Consider the following 19,915-nt stretch of genomic DNA (forward strand, 5'->3'; position numbering starts at 1 on the left):
GTTTTTATACTCTTTTATACTCTTTTCACTGGAAAACCTCCAGGTTGGCTTCTATGATTGATTTAAAAAGAAAGGAAAGGAAGACCAAAGAAACTATTGGAACAGCAGTTGCATTGCAGAGGGTTGGACAATATGACTCTTTGAGGTCCCTTCTGACTCTATGGTTCTGCTGATTCCAACAGTATTCCTGCTGAGTGGGTTCCAAACTTTTCACTTTGCAATATACAGTACCCTGCAAAGTGCAGTGCTGGTGAGACTCCAATCACAGTCTTAATTTGCTATACATCTATGCAGACTGGTGTTATGGCCCTGTCACACTGCCCACTGTGTGCTTTGAGTACCTAGCAAAACCCCTGGGGAGATGTGCACCAGGAAGTCCCAAGAAAAAAATCTGTACTCACTGCCTTGCGGCACATATTTGAGAGGAGAGGCAGCTAAGGAGTAAAGCCTAGAATCATAGAATTGTAGAGTTGGAAGGAAACCCAAGGTTCATCTAGTCCAACCCCCAACATGTGTACTGCTTTGCAAAAATGTGAGTATTAGGAGAAATTTGTACTAAAATGTTGATGATATTTCAAGAGAGTTTTTTTAAAAAAAAAGAATTCATGAATTCCTGCTGAAATGTAGAGAACTGAATTTAAGATTGTAAGAACGAGAAGCAAAAAAACCAAAATGGACTGATTCACCCATCTCTACTGCCACAAAGTAAGTTTGGTTTGCTGGTCAAGGAGACCCAAGTCCCATCTTTGAGGTTCCACTGGCAGACCCAGCCTACTCCCAGGAGTGCCCACTTGCTTGGAACAGGGAACCAAATGTGCAAATGACTGTGCCCAATCTGCTCTTCATAAAGAGAACAAATGGGGCATGTCAGGGATTGAGATGTCTTAGCTTGCACCTCGCCATGCATCTTAGAGGTCTGCATCTGATGTAATGACTGTGTGTAACCTGCATCTTCATTTACACCTGAACTGTGTGCTGACTTTGAAGTAAAGCCTCCAGGAATCTCAGGCTGAGAACTGTGTCTGAGAGTGAGAGCCAGGAATCTTTTTAATGCACCCACCCACCAAGATCTGGGTCTGAGAGGACAAGGCTGCGGTGCCTTTGACAAGTTGCTATAATTATTATTAGCATTAGCATTTATTCATATGGTGTCTCTGGTGTACATAGAATTAAAGTGAGGAATTCCACCCCAAAGGATGGACAATCTAAAACAAATATAAATACTGGTAATACAATAAAAATTACTAGGTCTATAGCGGGATCTCTAAGACCAAGAGATAGGAAGGAGACTGACTGTGTAGAGCTCTCCAGGTGGGCAGAAGGTGGGATTTTGGCAGGTGAGACTGGGCTTGTGAGTAGAAAAAAAAGATCCCAATTTTCTATGCAACAATTTAAATGAAGAGGAGCCCCATTTTCCTCCAAAGTGGTTATCTTAATCAGCAGAGTAGAAGAAAAATACTAGATTGCACAAAACCTCACCATTCGTACTTACACCAGAGGGCAGTGTGCTTTAGCTCAGTAGGAGAGAGTTAGAGAGAGAAAGTGCTTCAGTTACCCATAATCCAAATAGCCCATTCCTCTCCAATGCTTGGCTAGCCCCAAGTCATTAGACGTGATCCAGAGCGCAAAACAGCCAACAGCTCCCACAGTCTCGTGTCTTAGATTATTATCCTCCACTTCAAACAGCCAGCCTCCCCAAAGGCATTTCCATCTGAAAAGCCAAATCGCCCTTATCTCACCACTTTTATCAGTTTTTCTCAGTGTTTAATCATTAGTCTCTGTGTAACAAATTTGACACTCAGCAATTACAGGCCAGCATTGCAGGTTATTTGCTAGAGAATGCTGAAAATCCAGAATTCAGAGGCAAAAGGATTTGTCCAGGACACTGAAAATGTCGCTTTGGGGTGAGTGTCTTTTTTCCTTTTTTTTTTTAAAGAAAAGTTCCAAGATTTGACTACACTTTGGAAAAGCAGCCAAACGCTTCAAGGATTATTTGAACCCTAACCAAAGTGCCCTGGGTCAGATTCAAGGCTGACGCAGAAGTGCTATACAAATGGCAGGAGAAAGGAAAAGACTGAGAAAAACAGGTGTCTCCCCCGAGCAGTGTCAGATTTGTCCTCAGCTGACATTTTGCGGCTGTACAAAAATTAAGAGCATATAACATATAAAAATATGTTAATGGATGTGTAACTTTCCCCTCCCTCCCTCTCAAGGAACCCCATATCTTATAGTGACATCCAGCCCTCCAAATAAATTATGTGGATATCCGCCTGGTATATAAAATCAGATTAAAATTGCTCAATTTACATGCTTACATTATGTGATATTCTGTGGGTTTGGAATAGTTTGTTTTGTTTTATTACAAAAGCAACATGACGAAGGGGGCCAAGGAAAGGGAAATGATGGCCAGTGAGGATCTTCTCCAATAGATAAAAATAAGGACAGTCTTGTCACATCCCAGCTCCTGAACCACCACACACATGTTGTTGTTGTTGTTGTTGTTTAGTCATTTAGTCGTGTCCGACTCTTCGTGACCCCATGGACCAGAGCACGCCAGGCACTCCTGTCTTCCACTGCCTCCCGCAGTTTGGTCAAACTCATGTTCGTAGCTTCGAGAACACTGTCCAACCATCTCGTCCTCTGTCGTCCCCTTCTCCTAGTGCCCTCTATCTTTCCCAACATCGGGGTCTTTTCCAGGGAGTCTTCTCTTCTCATGAGGTGGCCAAAGTATTGGAGCCTCAGCTTCAGGATCTGTCCTTCCAGTGAGCACTCGGGGCTGATTTCCTTCAGAAATACACACCTAATTGCACATTGCTGAAGATTAGGAACACAGGAAGTTTCCTTACACAGAGTCATGTCATGGGTCCATCTAGCTCAGCACCGTCTAAGCTGACTGGCAGTAGCTCTCCAGGTTTCAGACAGGGTCAATCTGCAACCCTAGCTGGAGATACCTGGGACTTTGCATGCAGAGCTGATACTCTTCCATTGAGCCACAGCCCTTCCCCAGGATCTGCTCTGTTTTCTGTATGGAGCATTCATTTACTCTTCAGTTTCTTCTTTTAGACCCATTTTTAAAGGGGAGACTATCAAGCTCAGTGGTAGAGCATGTGTTTTTCATGTAGAAGATTCAGGTCCTCCTGGTGTCTCTAAGAGACATAGTATACATTTATATAAGTTTCTGGTATCTAACCCCAGTTTGATTGCATAGATTTCAGATGCAAAGAATTCCAAAATACATTGGAAACAGTGTAGAGAGAACACTGGATTTTTTGAGGCATGCTAAAACAGCGGGGCCTTTTTCCATTTCCCCAGCTCAGGAAGGCAGAGCTCTAAATTAACTTGCTTTAGCAGTGAAGCTAATCAGACTGAGAGATGATATATGGGCTGGAGACTTCACCCTTTCCTGGATCCTGCCTATTTTGCCATCTCATCCATACCCTGTTAGGGTAGCACTGGACAGCATGCTGCAGGGAGCACCACAACAATGCTGTTGAAAGATGGGGGGGGGGGGTTCCAAATTTTATCATCACACAGGATGCTGCTGAAATTTTAGAGCTGAAAGTCCGCCACTGCCTGTTGCCCTCCTGGGGGTGATGGGGAGGAACAAACCACCGGTCAGGAACTCATCCAGACAACTGGTGTGGAGACCATTGATCCAGAGGCAGGAATGCCTGCATCTGCTGGCTCCTCAGGGTCACTGGAAGTGTGGAGATCACTTAGGGTCTTCTGCTGTTCCTTCTCCAGTGAGACCACAGGTCCCAAATCTGAGCCAGGCTGAATCCTGACAGTTGTTGTTGTTTTTCAGTGGCACAGGCCCATCCTTGTGGAACTGCTTCCCACTTGGCTCTTTTATTATATGAGTTTCAAGAGGCCTTGACCATCTTTTTGTTCTTTTGTTTTAATTGATGATGCCAGGCTGGAGTTCCCAAAACTCTTGTTGGTTTTTTCCATTGTTATACCAAGATTGATTCTCTGGCCTAGATTGCAATATCTATGCTGCTGTTTGAATATATACATATATGTGGGTTTTAAATATATATCACTGTATGATGCCCTCTGAGCTGCTGCTTTTTAGCCCTGAAAGCCAGCAGAAAACTTCAGACTAAATCCATAAGAGCAGAGCTTCGGCTCAGTTTAAATGCCCCCCCCCCACCCTGTGTCCCACTGCATTGTTGGCAGAGATTGATCCAGGATAATTAGCCTGAACCAATTTTCAGCCCCATAAAACTTTGCATGTCAATAAGGACATACCATGGACGTCCGCTGTCCTTAAGCGGCCCGTGAATGTCATGTTCCCTTCCAAGATTACAAATAAGAAGTTCAGCACTGCATTCCACATCCACCGGAAGATTCATATCTCCCTGGCCGCCGCTTTAAAGTGATTACCACAGAGTTGTTATTCCACCATGTGTATATATCATAAGGATGTCTCAAACATCTGTTTACATTTAATGGTTGGGGCCAGGGTGGGGGGGAAGAGGCCCACAGAATTATATATTTTATATTATTCTCTTTCTTCCAAGACCAAACGCAGGAACAGATGGATATAAATGATTTCCAACCAATGATGGAAGTACTGGGTGATATTAACTGGCGGCTGAGATGCCATTTCCACACCACACCACACGTGGCTAAGTGCCCGGGACACTTTTACGTGGCCAAATCCAACCCCAGATTGGGCTTTGTGGTTGGTACCCACAAACTGACATGCAATTTGCCGACAAACTGCAAGAGAGGTAAGATTGTGCGACTTTATAAACTGGGTGCTCGAACAAGGGAGGATTGTGTCCCAAACGTCTTGCCTTTCCTGCAGGATCACTAGCCATGGTTCTGAAACTTAGCCACTGGTCTCTCGACTAGCACCTTCAGTATTTGTGGGTGTCCCTTGGCTCCAGGTCAACTCCAACTCACAGCTTTGCCTTCCGCCTGGGCTCTCACCTCATCAGAGCAACAGAATCTGATATGGATCAGAACCTTTGGTTGCTCAGTTTTCTCTCTGTGTGTCTGTGTGTTGTGTATGGGTCCTTGCTACTATATTTTCCTGCTGATGTTGCTTGGTGCATTTGTTGTTTTTTCTTAATTATTACTTTAAATGCTGTTAAAGTTTCAAGAGGTTTTTTTTAAAAAAAATATCACGATTTGCTGTGGAAATGTGGAGAAGTGAATTTAAGATTGGGACAATGATAAACTGAGAGATACCCAAACTGACAGATTTTCCCTCCCGCCCTTGGAACCCTTTCTAAAAGTCTTGTCTCTTGGGCACCTGTTGATCCAATGCCAGGCAACTGTTGCACAGGTGCAGATCCTCCTCTATCCTGACTTCCCTTGGGTGCATGTGCAGGCAGGCAGCTGCGGGTGTCTACGTACTGAGGCAGTGATCCAACACTGGTATTATTGGAAGTGGAACTGAACATGGCACCTCTGGTTCGTGTGCATGAGTGCGCACACACACACAGCCCCATAAAACTTTGCATGTCAATAAGGACATACCATGGACGTCCGCCGCACAGAGAAGCATCCTCAGAAGAATGCAACAGTTCTGTCTTCCAAAGTCATACCGGGTTGCCAAGGAAAGGGCAAGTGCCACCATCCATTTCTTGCAAGTCCCAAAATAATTGAGTAAGATTTAGTGATTTGAGAAAAAGCAAACAAAGAAGGACAGTTGTTTTCAAAACAGCATTTTGCGCATCAACCTCACAAAGGACACTGATGAAACAGAAGATTGACAGATTCTAAAGATTTCAGCTAAGTCAACTAGATTTTCATTTTTAACCATCTCGTCTCACTGATTCATGGATTAAATGTTGCAGGCCTTTTTATCCTATATACTCTGAGTGGGAGTCAAATGCCAGTTGTCTCTCTGGCATCCTAACCTCGCCATGCACATTAATTCCACTTTTCACCATTATTTCTGCCGCTGAAAGCTTCGAGAGCAAGCTGCATAATAAACACAAACAACGATGAAACAAACAATGAGTACTATTTGGAAACAATTCAGCTACCGCCTTGGTGCCAATATGGGGCCTTTGTGTTGCTTTGGTTTCACCCAAGGATGGGAGACTGTGACAAACGCGTCATGTGCTGGCTCTCTCTCCCCCTCTGCAGGGAAGTGGCTTCACTCAAGACACTTTTAAAATGTTGGCTCCTTTCTCAAAGAATTATTTTGCCTCTTCGAGTTGTAAATAACATTCAAGGCCATAAACAGCCAGCCAAGGACATGGCACATCTCATATAAGCAAGGGGAACACTTGAGCCTCCATCGGTGGTATAGCCAAAACCTCTCCCTTCTCCCAGGAGTGTTGCGGTCACTTGTGAATGTGATGCAGCTGTGGGCCATTAATGCAAGCAGGGATGGACCAGGGGCTGGGATTCCAAGGGCTGAGAAAGCATCACAAGCATGTCAGAAATTCAGGATCTCTTAGAGGGGGAAGGGGAGGCTTTTTCTTCTTACACATGTTCAGTATGTGAGGATAGAGAGCAGCTGGGAAATGAATGGAGCTCTGAGAAGTCACGAGTCCATCCTCAAGGGGGAAGCCATGAAACATTACAGGCTTGTAGTGAAAAATGATGGTATGCCTGCAACAGATGTTTCTCTCTCTCTCTCTCTCTCTCTCTCTCTCTCTCTCTCTCTCTCTCTCTCTCTCTCTCTCTCTCTCTCAGTAGGGCACATTGCAATGGATTTATAAGTTGCTGCCACACTGCTCTTCCTTCAAAACCACATCCAGCAGCTTCCTATCCCATTAAGCCATAGATTCCAAGCCATTCAGAAAATGGTGCAGAATCAGAAGCTCGTGTGATCTGCTCTAGCTAGCATGACTTGTTGCACATGAACCACTTTTAATTGCATGTGTGGATCAGCAAAAATAATTCAGGTTTATGCAAAACACACCCCTCTCTCATGATATACTAGAAGTGGTGGACATGCAATGAAGCTGAATGTTGATACGTTCGGGACGGATAAAAGGAAGAACTTTATGCGGAGCATAGTTAAACTATGAAACTGGCTCCCATAGGAGGCAGTGATGGCCACCAACTCGGATAGCTTTAAAAGAGGATTACTGGTAGATAAATTCCTGGATGGCATTGCTATCAACAGCTACTAGCCACCACAGCTATGCTCTCTGCCTCTACTATTGGAAGCAGCAATGCTTCTGAATATCAGTTACTGGAAACAGCAGGAGAGGAGAATACTCTTGTGTTCAGGTCCTGCTTACAGGTTTCCTACAGGCACCTGGCTGGCGACTGTGAGAACAGGATGCTGGACTAGATTGGGCCATTGGTTTTTACGCTTTTATAGGATGGTCCTGCTAATGCTTCTGCCTTGTAACTTTGAGGGCTTCCTCTAGATGTCATCTTTGGGGTTCCCTCCAAGCCTGAAATTGTATATCTGTAAGATGGGATTTCTGTAAAATAATAGGGCTAAAGTAGGTCAAAGCAGTCACTTTGTCATGTTAATGGACTTAGCCAAGTTTGCTAAATGTTGGCTTTGTTATGTTAAGCTTGGTCAAAAGTGTTGTGTAGGAACTACCGGTAAATAGCTGGAGAGATTTCCAGAAGGTAAGTTGCAGAGAAGTTCTCTCCTCTCCTCTGGTTGCAGAAGTCAGTGACTGTAAGAGAAAAGTGGAACTGACCACACAGGTTTGGGGCTAGAAAGCACAATGAGGGTTAGATTTTGTTCGCTGTGAGAACCCAAAGCTATGCCTAATTGACTGGGGGAAAGCCAAGATCTGCTGGGGAGTGTTAATACTATGAACCGTCTCTCTTACGTTCTGCCTGTAAAGGTAAAGGGACCCCTGACCATTAGTTCCAGTCGTGACCAACTCTGGGGTTGCGGCACTCATCTCACGTTATTGGCCGAGGGAGCCTGTGTACAGCTTCCGGGTCATGTGGCCAGCATGACAATGCCGCTTCTGGCGAACCAGAGCAGCGCACAGAAACGCTGTTTACCTTCCTGCCGGAGCGGTACCTATTTATCTACTTGCACTTTGACGTACTTTCGAACTGCTAGGTTGGCAGGAGCTGGGACTGAACAACGGGAGCTCATCCCGTCACGGGGATTCGAACCGCCAACCTTCTGATCAGCAAGCCCTAGGCTCTGTGGTTTAACCCACAGCGCTACCCGCATCCCTACGTTCTGCCTGTATATAAGAGCAAATAAAACCACACATCACAAAGACAAGCCTCTAGCGACCTTCCTTCCAACAAAAGCAAAGCCAAGGTATGCACCAAGACCCCTTTGTTCCCTAACTGCTGAGAGAATGAGGTGCATGTAACATTTGCACGCAATCCTGTGGAAATAATGTTTTCCCTTCAGCTTAGTAACAGCATCACTGAGAACTCTCCTTCCTGCTTAGGTACAAAGTCATTCAGGCACCAAGATTAGATCGACTGAGAAAAACTAAAAGCCAGGTTGTTTTACACAATTCTTTTAAAACAAACAAAATTTTACTCATCCAAGGGCAAGAGGGAGAGGAGAAAATTGAAAGCTTTTAGAGGTTTCATCTCCGTATACATAATTATGTGAGAGAGTTTGACCAAGCTGCGGGAGGCAGTGGAAGACAGGAGTGCCTGGCATGCTATGGTCCCTGGGGTCACGAAGAGTCGGACACGACTAAACGACTAAACAACAACAACAACAAAGGAAGAGTATATTCCCTTCTGTATAGCACAGGTAAGAGAGAGAAAAATGTGGCTTACTTTTCCTCATAATGAGGGCATGCTTAGTTCAGGATTTTTGAAGAAGTGGTTTTGCTGAGGAGGAATCATACCTACTGCTTCCAGAACCAACCTTGAATAGAAAAAAATAAAACAAAATACATGTATAGTGGGATGTCTGTATGATTACAATTTTTTTAAAGCATTAAACATGGGGGAGGGAATCTCTGAATAGCTACCAATATTTATCTTCAAAATGAATGTTACACCCCCCTCTCCAAAATCAGAAAATTATATCCACCACTGAGCTGTAAGATGGAATTTATTGCTGGAATTGGTTTTTGGAATCTATATTTTCAGGAAAATATAACTCATGTAGTATATTTCTGGAAATTTTGAGTATGAAGAAGAATGCATTAGATGATTTTCTGAAATGCTTATTATTATGCCATGATTGTATTATTATAAAGTGATGATAAAAAAAACCACACACCAAAGCAAAGAAAGGATAAAGAGTTTTTCCCATGATAAAGAAACCACCGCAGTTCAAAATGTACTGGGACCAAACTGCACCTCTCAGTTGCAGAACTTCTTCCCTCATTTGCTGAAATCCCTTAGCTTTGTACTTATAGTACAATCTGCTGCCCCACAAACAAAACCCAGAAGCAGTTTCTAGTATCTAGTACCTACTCCAGTAATACAATAACAATACATACTAAGACAGATAATATCACAGGAACATAATCCTGAGAAAAACTAAACAAGGAACCGTTCATTTAACCCACATAAACATTTAAGAAAGCATACAGCTTACCAACAGACCAAGTCAAAGTATCCATTAAACAACTCCCTTCAGAAGGCTTCAACGGCAGGTGGATAGAGCAGCACAGGTGAAGCCAATCACACCTTGATTGCAAAATTGCTCAGGCTTTTAAAGTGCATAATAACCTCATGTGCCTTTTATGTTTTTTCCTGTGAAATTCATATAGTTATAATTTACTGCTCACTTCTTATTTATCTTATATTGGGATTTCAGGGAAGGGCACAATAAAAAGCATATATTAAACACAATTAATATGTTTTATATGCTATTTACTGCTTAGTTACTACTTTTATTGGGGTGGGGGGTTTAAAGGGAAAATGCTGTTTTATTAATTTGTTTGTCTTACTTAATAAAATTTATACACTGCTTGATTGTAAACAACAACAGCAACAGCAACAACATCTCAAAGCGGGTTACAAAGTTAGAGCGTAGGTGCAGATAACACCAAGGTTGCCAAGGTTGCATGTTTGAGCCCTGTATGGGACAGCTACATATTTCTGCCTTGCAGAGGTTTGGACTAGAACAGGCATGTCCAACAGGTAGATTGTGAACAACTGTGGCTCCCCTTAAAAAAGCTCAACATTTTACCTCCTCCCTGTAAAAAAACTCAACAACTTGACCCGAACCCTCCAAAAATGGGCCTTCCTCCTTCCTAAAAAAAAGCTTAACAACTTTGACCTGAAGGGGGTAGATCACTGCCAGTTTTTAACTCTGTGAGTAGATCGGAGTCTCTTGGGAGTTGGCCACCCCTGGACTAGAATATCAGGGGTGGCCAGCTCCCAAGAGACTCCGATCTACTCACAGAGTTAAAAAACTGGCAGTGATCTACCCCCTTTTGGGGGGTTCAGGTCAAAGTTGTAGGGAGGAGGAAAGCCCAGTTTTTGGGGGGATGCAAGGCAAAAATGTTGAGCTTTTTTTTAGGGGAGCCAAAGTTGTTGAGCTTCTTTGGGGGGAGCCAGTGATCTACCACAGACATCTATCATGATCTACCTGTTGGACGTGCCTGGACTAGATGATCCTCAGGGTCACGTTCAGCTCTATGATTCTATATATTTGTTCTAAACTGCTTTGAAAATTCTTGGGATTATATATCTGGAAGTGTTTGGTTTTTTGTCCCCCCCCCCCAAGAGAAATAGAGACATAAAATAATGAAGAGCAAGCAGTCTTCAGCAGGTTCATTTGAAACAACTGAGCATCAGAAGACTCTGCCATCCAAAAGTGGATCATTAAACATTCACATCTGATTCCAAGTTGTTTGACCCTGCTCCTTTGCTATTTGTATCTAGATTTCCCCCCCCCCATTTTTATTTTAAATGATTCATTTCTTTCTGTTCCCAAGTATTTTTTCCAGAGGCTCTGAGATTGCAATCATGGTGCTATTAGCTAATGAATCCCAAACCCAAATAATGAGCAACTCAGGGTGGGGGTCCGCTTACACACAATGGTGAAAACTCCACTGCTACAAGACCAAATGCTTGAAATAAGAAATGAGTAAAACCTAATTTGAACCTCAGCCCCCTCCCCCCCCCATCTTGGCACTGCACCAAGGCAGGGACCCTCCCTTTCCATTGATTTCGCTCTGGTATAAATAGCTCATCAGCAGAGAAAAGTGAGTTTAAAGTATCAAATGTTCAAATTGTGCTCATCAACAAAAAGGATGCTCTCTTCCCTCTTGAAAGGAGGGGAGGCTGAGCTTGGACTGAATGAAGAGCCTAATGACACCTTAGCTGGTTCCTCCATCAGGGTTGGCTATTCACCAATCCTGCTTCATCAGCAACAAAGGAACTCTGATCACAAACAGGCCAGGATTCAATCACACGTCCTGAATCCCGCCTGGTTTTCATCTTGTTTTTCCTTTTATTGCACAGACTCCATTAGAGTGAGTCTTTCCGATAATCAACACGGCAGACATCTCCTTTTGAGAGCAAGACGTTAAATAGGCTGAGCATTAGCTCCACAATATAATCATTTTACCTGCTTCCTATGCCGATTCAGCTTTCACTCAACACTTACTGGATTTGAGAATATCAAGCTAATGTCACAGAATAATTTGTTTGCAGAGTACAATTGCATAGGGCAAGGAGCACTGAATGCCTGCTCAGTGTTTGTTCTGAGCAGGTGTGGGGCAGGGTGCAGGCCAGAAAGGCTGCCTGTGGCTATCCAAGACGTTTCCTTGCATACAAAGTGCAATAAAAAGAATAATTGAATATGTCTACGGGCAGCCCTGTTTAGGGAAGTTTTTAATCTGTGATATTTTAATGTATTTTGGTATTTGTTGGAAGCCGCCCAGAGTGGTGGGGAAAACCCAGCCAGATGGGCGGGGTATAAATAATAATAATGATAATGATAATATAATAATATATTCTAGCTTTCCTCCAAAGAGCTCAAGGACACAGCTCAAGGTGGTGCACATAGTTCCCATCCCCACAACAAACCTGTGAGGTGGATAAGAGGCAGTGACTGGCCCAGGGTCACCCAGTGAGCTTCAAGGCTGAGTGGGGATTAAACTCCAGGTCCTAAGTCCAACACTCGAACCACTGCACTACACTAGGTCTCTGACTAATGGCTCTATTTATGATGTTTTTTATCTTATCTTATCTATCCTACTGTCTCCAAAGCATAAAATAAAACCGCATATCAAAATGGTCATTGATAGGTAGCATTTTGAGCTACAAAAACATGAGGTGCTAATGCTCAAATGCTGATAAAAGTGTCATGGCTGCCAGCACAAAATGGCTGCCCCAGGCAGCTAAAGGAAAGAGAGAGAAAAGAGGTGCCAGTGAGTGAGTACAGTCACAATCAAAGCCACATTTCCATCCTGAGGCTGGAAAGCTTTTACAGCAAAAGTGGTGACTCTTGTTTGAGAATATCTTTATCTATGTACAGAGAGAGTGTGAGAGAGAGGCCATATTCACACCACACATTTAAAGCACTGTGGAACCATTTTAGATGGCTTCCTCCTGTAGTTGGTTAAGGGGGTCAAGCACTGTTAGGATACGGCTGCAATACGTTCAGATTTTCCCGGATATTGCCAGGATTTCAAAGGCAGAATTGACATCCAGGGTGGAAGTCCTGAATACCTGCTGCCAGTCAGTGTAGACAACACTGAGCTAAGTGGGCCAATGGTCTGACCTGGTATAAGGCATCGTTCTAAATTCCTGGTGTTACATTCCTCTAATCTGCCAGCTCCAGCTGACATCCTGTCAGCCATATTCTGCGCCAACAGATGCTCCCAAAATGTATTGAAGGCAAAGAGTCTCATGCAGGCAATTCATGGGTGAAGGGCTGTGAGTCACATCTTTGCAACCCAATGATGAGTGAAGAAACTGAAAGAGCAGTTCATAAAAGAATGCTGCAATAATAGCTGCTTAATTTTAAGAAGAAAGGCCATTTCTCAGAAGGACACCAGAATGGAGACCAAAGCAGTGCACTGTTAACATGTGGCAGCCATAAACGGCAAGAGCTTTACCAAATCTTTCTGCCAGGATCAGGAAGTGATAAAAAAGAGCCCCCTTGGAGAGGAGAGGAAATATTTGCAGACACCTTTAGTGTCGTTCGGATAAGAAGGCCCTCCTGGAAGAGGACAGTGGAAAAACAGTAGATCTTTCACTCACAAAACAAAAATAGAGGCTTTACCCCTCGCTGTAGGCAAAGCATGAGAACTGGCTACCCGTGGAGACTTCACAGCTGCAAGGCTGACATTTAAACAGGGTTTTAAAGGAAAGCGTTAAGAGCAGAGCATTTAAGCAAAACCTTGAGGTTAAACCATTTAGATACAGTTGTTCGGATTTCGACAGCAGCTTGTATGAGGAACATTTCATAGGAACATTGGAAGCGGCTTCAAGCCGAGACATTTTATTGCTCTATACTGTATAGGCTCAGTATCATCTACATTGACTGGCAGTGGCTGACTGGGGCTTCAGGCAAGAGGAAGGTGTCTTTCCCAGTCCTGTCTGAAGATGCTGAGGACTGAACCTGGAATCTTTTGTATGCAAAAAGGATGCTCTAACATTCAGCTATATCTCCCCCCTCCAGAAACACACCACTGTTGAGGTTCCAGAGGGTGTGAACAAGTAGAGAGGGGTATACAGAACTGCACTTTTCAATTGAGCAGTAGACAATAGATAATGCAGTGAAAAGTTGAAAGAGCAAACTCTCTGAATTTTAAAAGTGATATTTTGCATCCAGGCACCTGTCCAGGCACGTCTCCCTGGCTGGATAAGGTCTGTAGTCAAAGGCCATCTGGATTCCCCAAAAGAGGCTTGTGAAACTAAATTGGACACATCTGTAGACACACACAAAATTAAGCCACGCGCTGGTGAGAGGCAACCTTTGACATGATTTGTCACTTTGCATTTCTTTCTACTTATTGGTTTGCACTGAGGGGTTCTCTCCTCCTTACTGTAAGTACCTTTTAACTGCAGAACAAAGCCTTCCTGCCAAAACAGCCCCCCTGGAAAAAGGCACTTTCCTGGGATATTTTTTGCTTTCCAAGAACTGAATAATTTCAGAAACAAGAAGTTATAAACTTTCATCTAGCCTCTCCCTCAACTGTGCTTCTCAGAAAAAATGTGGGGGGGGGAGTTAAGTCAAAAAGGAAAATCTTTGACAAAAACTACTGGTAGCCGTAACTTTTGCCACGTGAGATGGGGGGAGGGATTGGTGGTGTGATTGGCTGGAATCACCCAGGTGAAGATTCATTCTCAGTCACCTTTGCCACCAGGAATGTCCTCATTTAGCCAAATCTGATGAGCTAAATCACAGCATGACACTCTCATGTTCGCTAAGTGATCTCTGATTGGCTAGGAATGCTCTAGGAAGGAGAAAGAAAGTTCATCACACACACACATACCCCAAATGGTTCAAGAACAGAATAAGAAAGGTGGAAATAAAGCAACAGCAAAAAGGTATTAAAGAGGTTCTTAGCTCTCCCAAAGCTAGTGTCGAGACAAAACTGTCCAATGAAACTGATTATCAGTTGCAGCCATAAAATGCTGAAGTTGACAGCCCTTTTCCGGTGTTACATCTCTTAAAAGGAGCAGCTCCTATATGTGGCAGACTCATCAAAAAGTGTTGGGTGTTTTGGACTGTGGTCTTTGCGAAAATTACTAAAATGACTGGACAGCAACTATTGTAATCTCCAGATTAAGCGTTTTTCAAAGCAACAACAGGGTTTGCCATTTCAAACCTCTACAGTACTTGGTTATATTCTTGCAGCTGCCCAGCTAGTTTGTTGCTAAGTATTGGAAAGACCTAAATGGCACTAAATTAGCTACAGTGGTACCTCTGGGTAAGAACTTAATTTGTTCCGGAGGTCCGTTCTTAACCTGAAACTGTTCTTCACCTGAAGCACCACTTTAGCTAATGGGGCCTCCTGCTGCTGCCGTGCCGCCAGAGCACGATTTCTGTTCTCATCCTGAAGCAAAGTTCTTAACCTGAGGTACTATTTCTGGGTTAGCGGAGTTTGTAACCTGAAGCATTTGTAACCTGAAGCGTTTGTAACCTGAGGTACCACTGTAATTGGTATAAGACGACTTGGTGAATTGCTTTGGTGGAGGAATTAACAAATAATCAATGTTTGGCTAAAGCAGGCTTCCTCAAACTCAGCCCTCCAGATGATTTGAGACTACAATTCCCAGCATCCCTGACCACTGGTCCTGCTAGCTAGGGATCATGTAGGCCAAAAACATCTGGAGAGCAGAGTTTGAGGAAGCCTGGGCTAAAGGAACAGAAGATGAAGTCTAATTAGCATATTGGTGTTCTTTTGAGCTTTGTGCAACCAAAAGTGAAACATAGACATATTCCAGCACAAACAAAACTTTCTGGATGCTATGAACATGGTGGTCTTTAATTGTTATACTTTCTGATGGGATGTACTGACAAGATTAATGGTTTGTTTGTTTTTTTAATGTTTATTACGGCAAACAGCCAGCATATTAAACCAGAGATTCTGCGTAATTCTCTACATAAACAATAAAAACGACTGATATGGGGTTTTAACAGTCAATATACTAATTGAATATACAATACTTAAAATACAGGTCCAGCGGGATAAAACACCATAAAAGAATAAGAGATTTAACTAAGAACTGTAGCAGCAATATCAGCATCGGAGAGCAGGACAAATTGTTATAATATGTTATTCAATAAAAGAGATTTACATTTTTTAATAGCTAAGGTGCAAAATTTGGCCACAGCGTAGGATACTGAGCTCAAAGAATCTTCCAGAAGGAATTTGCGTAATGTTTCAGGGGGAAATTCCAGATAATATTGCAAGGGTGTGAATTTTGATAATAGGGGTAAAATGAGTTGCGATCATTCTTCACTATAGAATGTGAATAACAGATTCCACCTTCCAGTTACAGGTAGGTAGCCGTGTTGGTCTGAGTCGAAGCAAAATAAAAAAATTCCTTCAGTAGCACCTTAAAGACCAACTAAGTTTTTATTTTGGTATGAGCTTTCGTGTGCATGCACACTTCATCAGATACACTTGAAACAGAAGAGCCAGACCCTTATGTATATACAGAAGGTGGGGGATGGGTGGGAATGGGTGATGGGCTGATAGGAGTGGTAAACCTGTTGATGGCTGTTAACGACTCCTGATGACTACAATTGGTCCTGCGGGGGGGAAAAACAAGGGCTGAGGCGCTAAAGAAAGCTTGATCATGCATAACAGCCATCAACAGGTTTACCACTCCTATCAGCCCATCACCCATTCCCACCCACCCCACCCTCTGTATATACATAAGGGTCTGGCTCTTCTGTTTCAAGTGTATCTGACGAAGTGTGCATGCACACGAAAGCTCATACCAAAATTAAAACTTAGTTGGTCTTTAAGGTGCTACTGAAGGAATTTTTTTATTTAGATTCCACCTTGTTGTATTAATGGTCTTGGTGGTTTTTTGTTTTTGTTTTACTTTAGACTCTCCTTGTATCCCTCTACAAGATGAGGAGGGGATTGTTTTTTGTACTATAAAAATTGCGATATTAAAAAATATATATTTAAAACACACACAGAGAGTGCAGCTCCTAACAGCAAGTACCCTCACAGCATATTGAGAATAGTAATAATTCTGCCTTGTTTGTTTCAGAGATGAAAGAAAAGAATTGGAATATGCAAAAAGTCTTGCTTTCCCAGCACAATGTTTTTTGGGGTGTTTCTTTTTCTTTTTTTTCAGACAGTTGCGAAGGAAGCAGCTGTGATGACACCCCTCCAGAGCAGGTCTTTCGGAATGCTGGAGCGGGTGATGGAAAGCGAGAGGCGCTTATCCCAGGATCCACACCACATATGCATTATTTTTCCAAGACAAAAAGCCAATTTCATAGGGCCGTAAATCAGCGGCCATAAAAATTAGCACTTTTGAGCACACAGAGCTGCTGCCAGGTACGAGATCTCAACTCTTTGAATACACAAACCTTGAACTCAAGGAATGCAGTGTGTGAAAAACCCACAAAGAAGGAGGAGGAGGAGGAGGAGGAGGAGGAGGAGGAGGAGGAGGAGGAGGAGGAGGAGGAGGAGAGGGACGCAAAGGGCACCACCCAGGGAGGACAACCATGAAGACGGCACTACAAGAAGAGAGTCGAGAGCAGGAGCATTCCCATCCGATGCTGGTGCCAGTGTATGCCCAAGATGGCCCTGTTCACTGATACAGACATCCTCATCATTCTTATTCTTATCATTTCATTTATGAATCACTTCCCATGAGGCAGTGTTACATAACTGGCTATTGGCCATGATGACTGGGGATCTTAGGAGACAACAGCATCTACGGGGGTCTGCAGGTCCCCTACCCTGGTTTACAAACCAGTCGTGATCACTGTCCAAGGCATTTGGGTAGCTGCCCTTCTCAATAGAGAAGTTGTGGAATGAGGGGATTGGATGTGATGCATGGAATCCCGCCTCAGGCCCTGTCTGCGCTATACATTAAAAGCAGTATCATGCCACTTTAAACACTTGCAAATTAACTGTCATGGCTTCTCCCAAAGAATCTTGGGAACTGGAGTTCATTAGGAGCGTTGAGGGTTGTTAGGGGACCCCACATTCCCCTCCCAGAGCTGCAGTTCCCAGAGTGGTTTAACAACCACTCTCCCTTCCCAGAGAACTCTGGGAACTGTAGCTCTGGGAACGGAATACAGGGTCTCATGACAACTCCCAGCACCTTAACAAACTATAGTTCCCAGGATTCTTTGGAGAAAGCCATGACTGTTAAAATAGGCACAGCGAAATCAGTGTATCGCTAAGAATGATAAATCAGTTGGTTAGAGCATGGCGCTGATAATGGCAAGGTTGCAGGTTCAATCACCATATGGAGCAGATACATATTTCTGCATTGCAGGGGGTTGGAATAGATGACCCTCAAGGACCCTTCCAACTCTACTGTTCTATGATTCTACTAGGATCCAACCCACTGGTTTGTTCAGAGTAAACCCACTGAATTTCATGGAGGCAACTAATCTTAAGTCCATTTATTTCAGTGGGTTTACTCTGAGTAAGGTTCAGTTAGCTCCAGCCCTTCGTGTTTAATTTAACTCTTGACAGCAGAATATCTCCATATTTAAGTGTTATTTGGATCTCTTTTCGGCTCCTGCTCTGACACACAACCGATTATGTAATAGCGTACCAAAGAATAAAAGATTTATATTTATTAATACTCATCACCTGTTTTTGTTTAGATGCACTTATGCAATGAAGCTCTCTTTTTCCACCCTCTGCTCAAACGCAAAAGAGTTACGGCGAGGAATGCTGGCTTGCAGTTCCACCTCTGCGTCTTGAATGTCTACAAGAAGACATCCTTTAGAGGCAAAATTACCCAGCAAGGGCTCCAGAACCTCCACGCCTCCTGCTGTTTGAAATGGCAGCCCACGGGCCAAGTGAGCTTAATGGCACATAAAGGCTGAAACAGGCACTCCAAGCCAAACCTTTGGCAAATCCAAAAGGCATTCACAGCCAAAGCAGCCAAGCCAATTTGTCCACTGGGAAATCGGAGGACATTCTTGGATGAAGCAACTTAAGGGACAAAGCCCTGGCAGAGGAAAGAGCTGGGCAACAATATTCTGTTTCTTGGCGTAGGTCTGGGCTCACGCTTGTGGGAAAGGAAGCAGGGAGGACTGGCAGCCTGGTCACAATAAGAGATTGGCTTCCGTTGCCTAAAAGATAAGGAGGAAGCTGGAAGGAACTAGAACTTTCCATGTGAAAAGGCAACAAGCTCAACATACTGTGGCTGCCCGTCCTAACCCACCATCCAGAGCAGAACGTTCCAGGAGGTTACAGAAGTGCCAAATAAAGCAGTCACTTAAAACAGCTGTATCAACAACAGAATAGGAAAAGGCTGTGGCTCAGGAGTAGAGCACATGCCTGGCATGCAGAAGGTCCCAGGTTCAATCCCCGGCATCTCCAAGTGGGGCTCTGAGAGGCGCTTGCATGAAACCCTACAGAGCTGCTGCCAGTCAGTGTCAACAATAATCAGCTAGTGGGACCAAGTGTCTGATTCAGTAGAAGGACACTTCCAATGGTCCTGTTTTAGGGAGTAATTACTGAATCATGCCACTGTAACCCTTTCCTAAATTAGCTTGGAGGTGTGGAGTCCAATATATTTGCCTCTGTGCTTACAACAGTCTGATCCAATGACAATTTCACCATAAGCAGAGCTTTTTACAAGCGCAACACCAACAAAAAAACCAGTGGTCGTGCAAATATGACCGTTGTCATTAAAAACAAAAAATAAACCATAATTGCTAGGACTCTTGCTATTTTTCTAGAAAAAACTGGTGTTGAAACTCTCCATGAAATCACACTTGTAATGGCAATGACACCCACCGGAGAGGTGCGGGAACTGAATTCCGGTGAGTTCCAGCTGGAAAAAAAACCCACTGGCTATGATTCAATGGGCAATATTCTGATGCCTCAAATATCAGAATTCAGGAGGCTTTGGGCTCCTTTGGGAAGAGTCAGTGTAGAGCAGGCCGGCCCATCAGGGCAAAAAGGGCATTGCCCCGCCAACCTCAGCAGGACCTCAGACAGCCTGTCTGCCTTCTTACAATCAGTCCAGGGGGCAGCCCTGCCTGTCAGTTACCTCCTCCTTACTCTCAGAATTGCCCTTGTGGAACTCAGCAGGAAGAAGGCAAATGGGGCCTAAGCTAGAATGTGTTGGTTCTGCCTGTCCTGGCCTCACCTATTGTTAGCCTCCCTGCTTTCCACCCTACCAGTCCCAATGGGCACCAGACAACACTGGTTTAGGACGTTAGAGTCAGGCCAAACAGACCCAGCCTCAAATCCCCACTCAGCCCTGAAGTTCACTGGGTGATTTTGTGCCACCCCATTTCTCCCCAGCTCACTTTCCTCACAGGAGCTGTTGCAGACCCTTCCTTATACTCCATTCATTTATGGACCAAGGAAAAGGGTCTGCAGTCAGGAAAACAGTGGGTGAGCAGACAACG

General features: G+C 43.8%; 1 protein-coding gene across 3 annotated transcripts in view; it reads right to left on the minus strand.

Annotated features, from left to right (window-relative positions):
• ZNF469 (zinc finger protein 469) overlaps positions 1 to 19,915 on the minus strand; it is a 286,053-nt gene that overhangs the window by 239,381 nt on the left and 26,757 nt on the right. For 2 of the 3 annotated variants that reach the window (XM_035118176.3, XM_035118173.3), the window contains exon 2: positions 8,698 to 8,788. The exons of the other annotated variant lie outside the window; for it this stretch is intronic. The gene's annotated coding sequence lies outside the window, so the exon portion shown is untranslated. The remainder of the gene's footprint in view (positions 1 to 8,697; positions 8,789 to 19,915) is intronic. 3 annotated transcript variants of the gene reach the window in all.

This window comes from Zootoca vivipara, chromosome 6 (assembly GCF_965207765.1).
Source record: "Zootoca vivipara chromosome 6, rZooViv2.hap1.1, whole genome shotgun sequence".
NCBI lineage: Eukaryota > Metazoa > Chordata > Lepidosauria > Squamata > Lacertidae > Zootoca > Zootoca vivipara.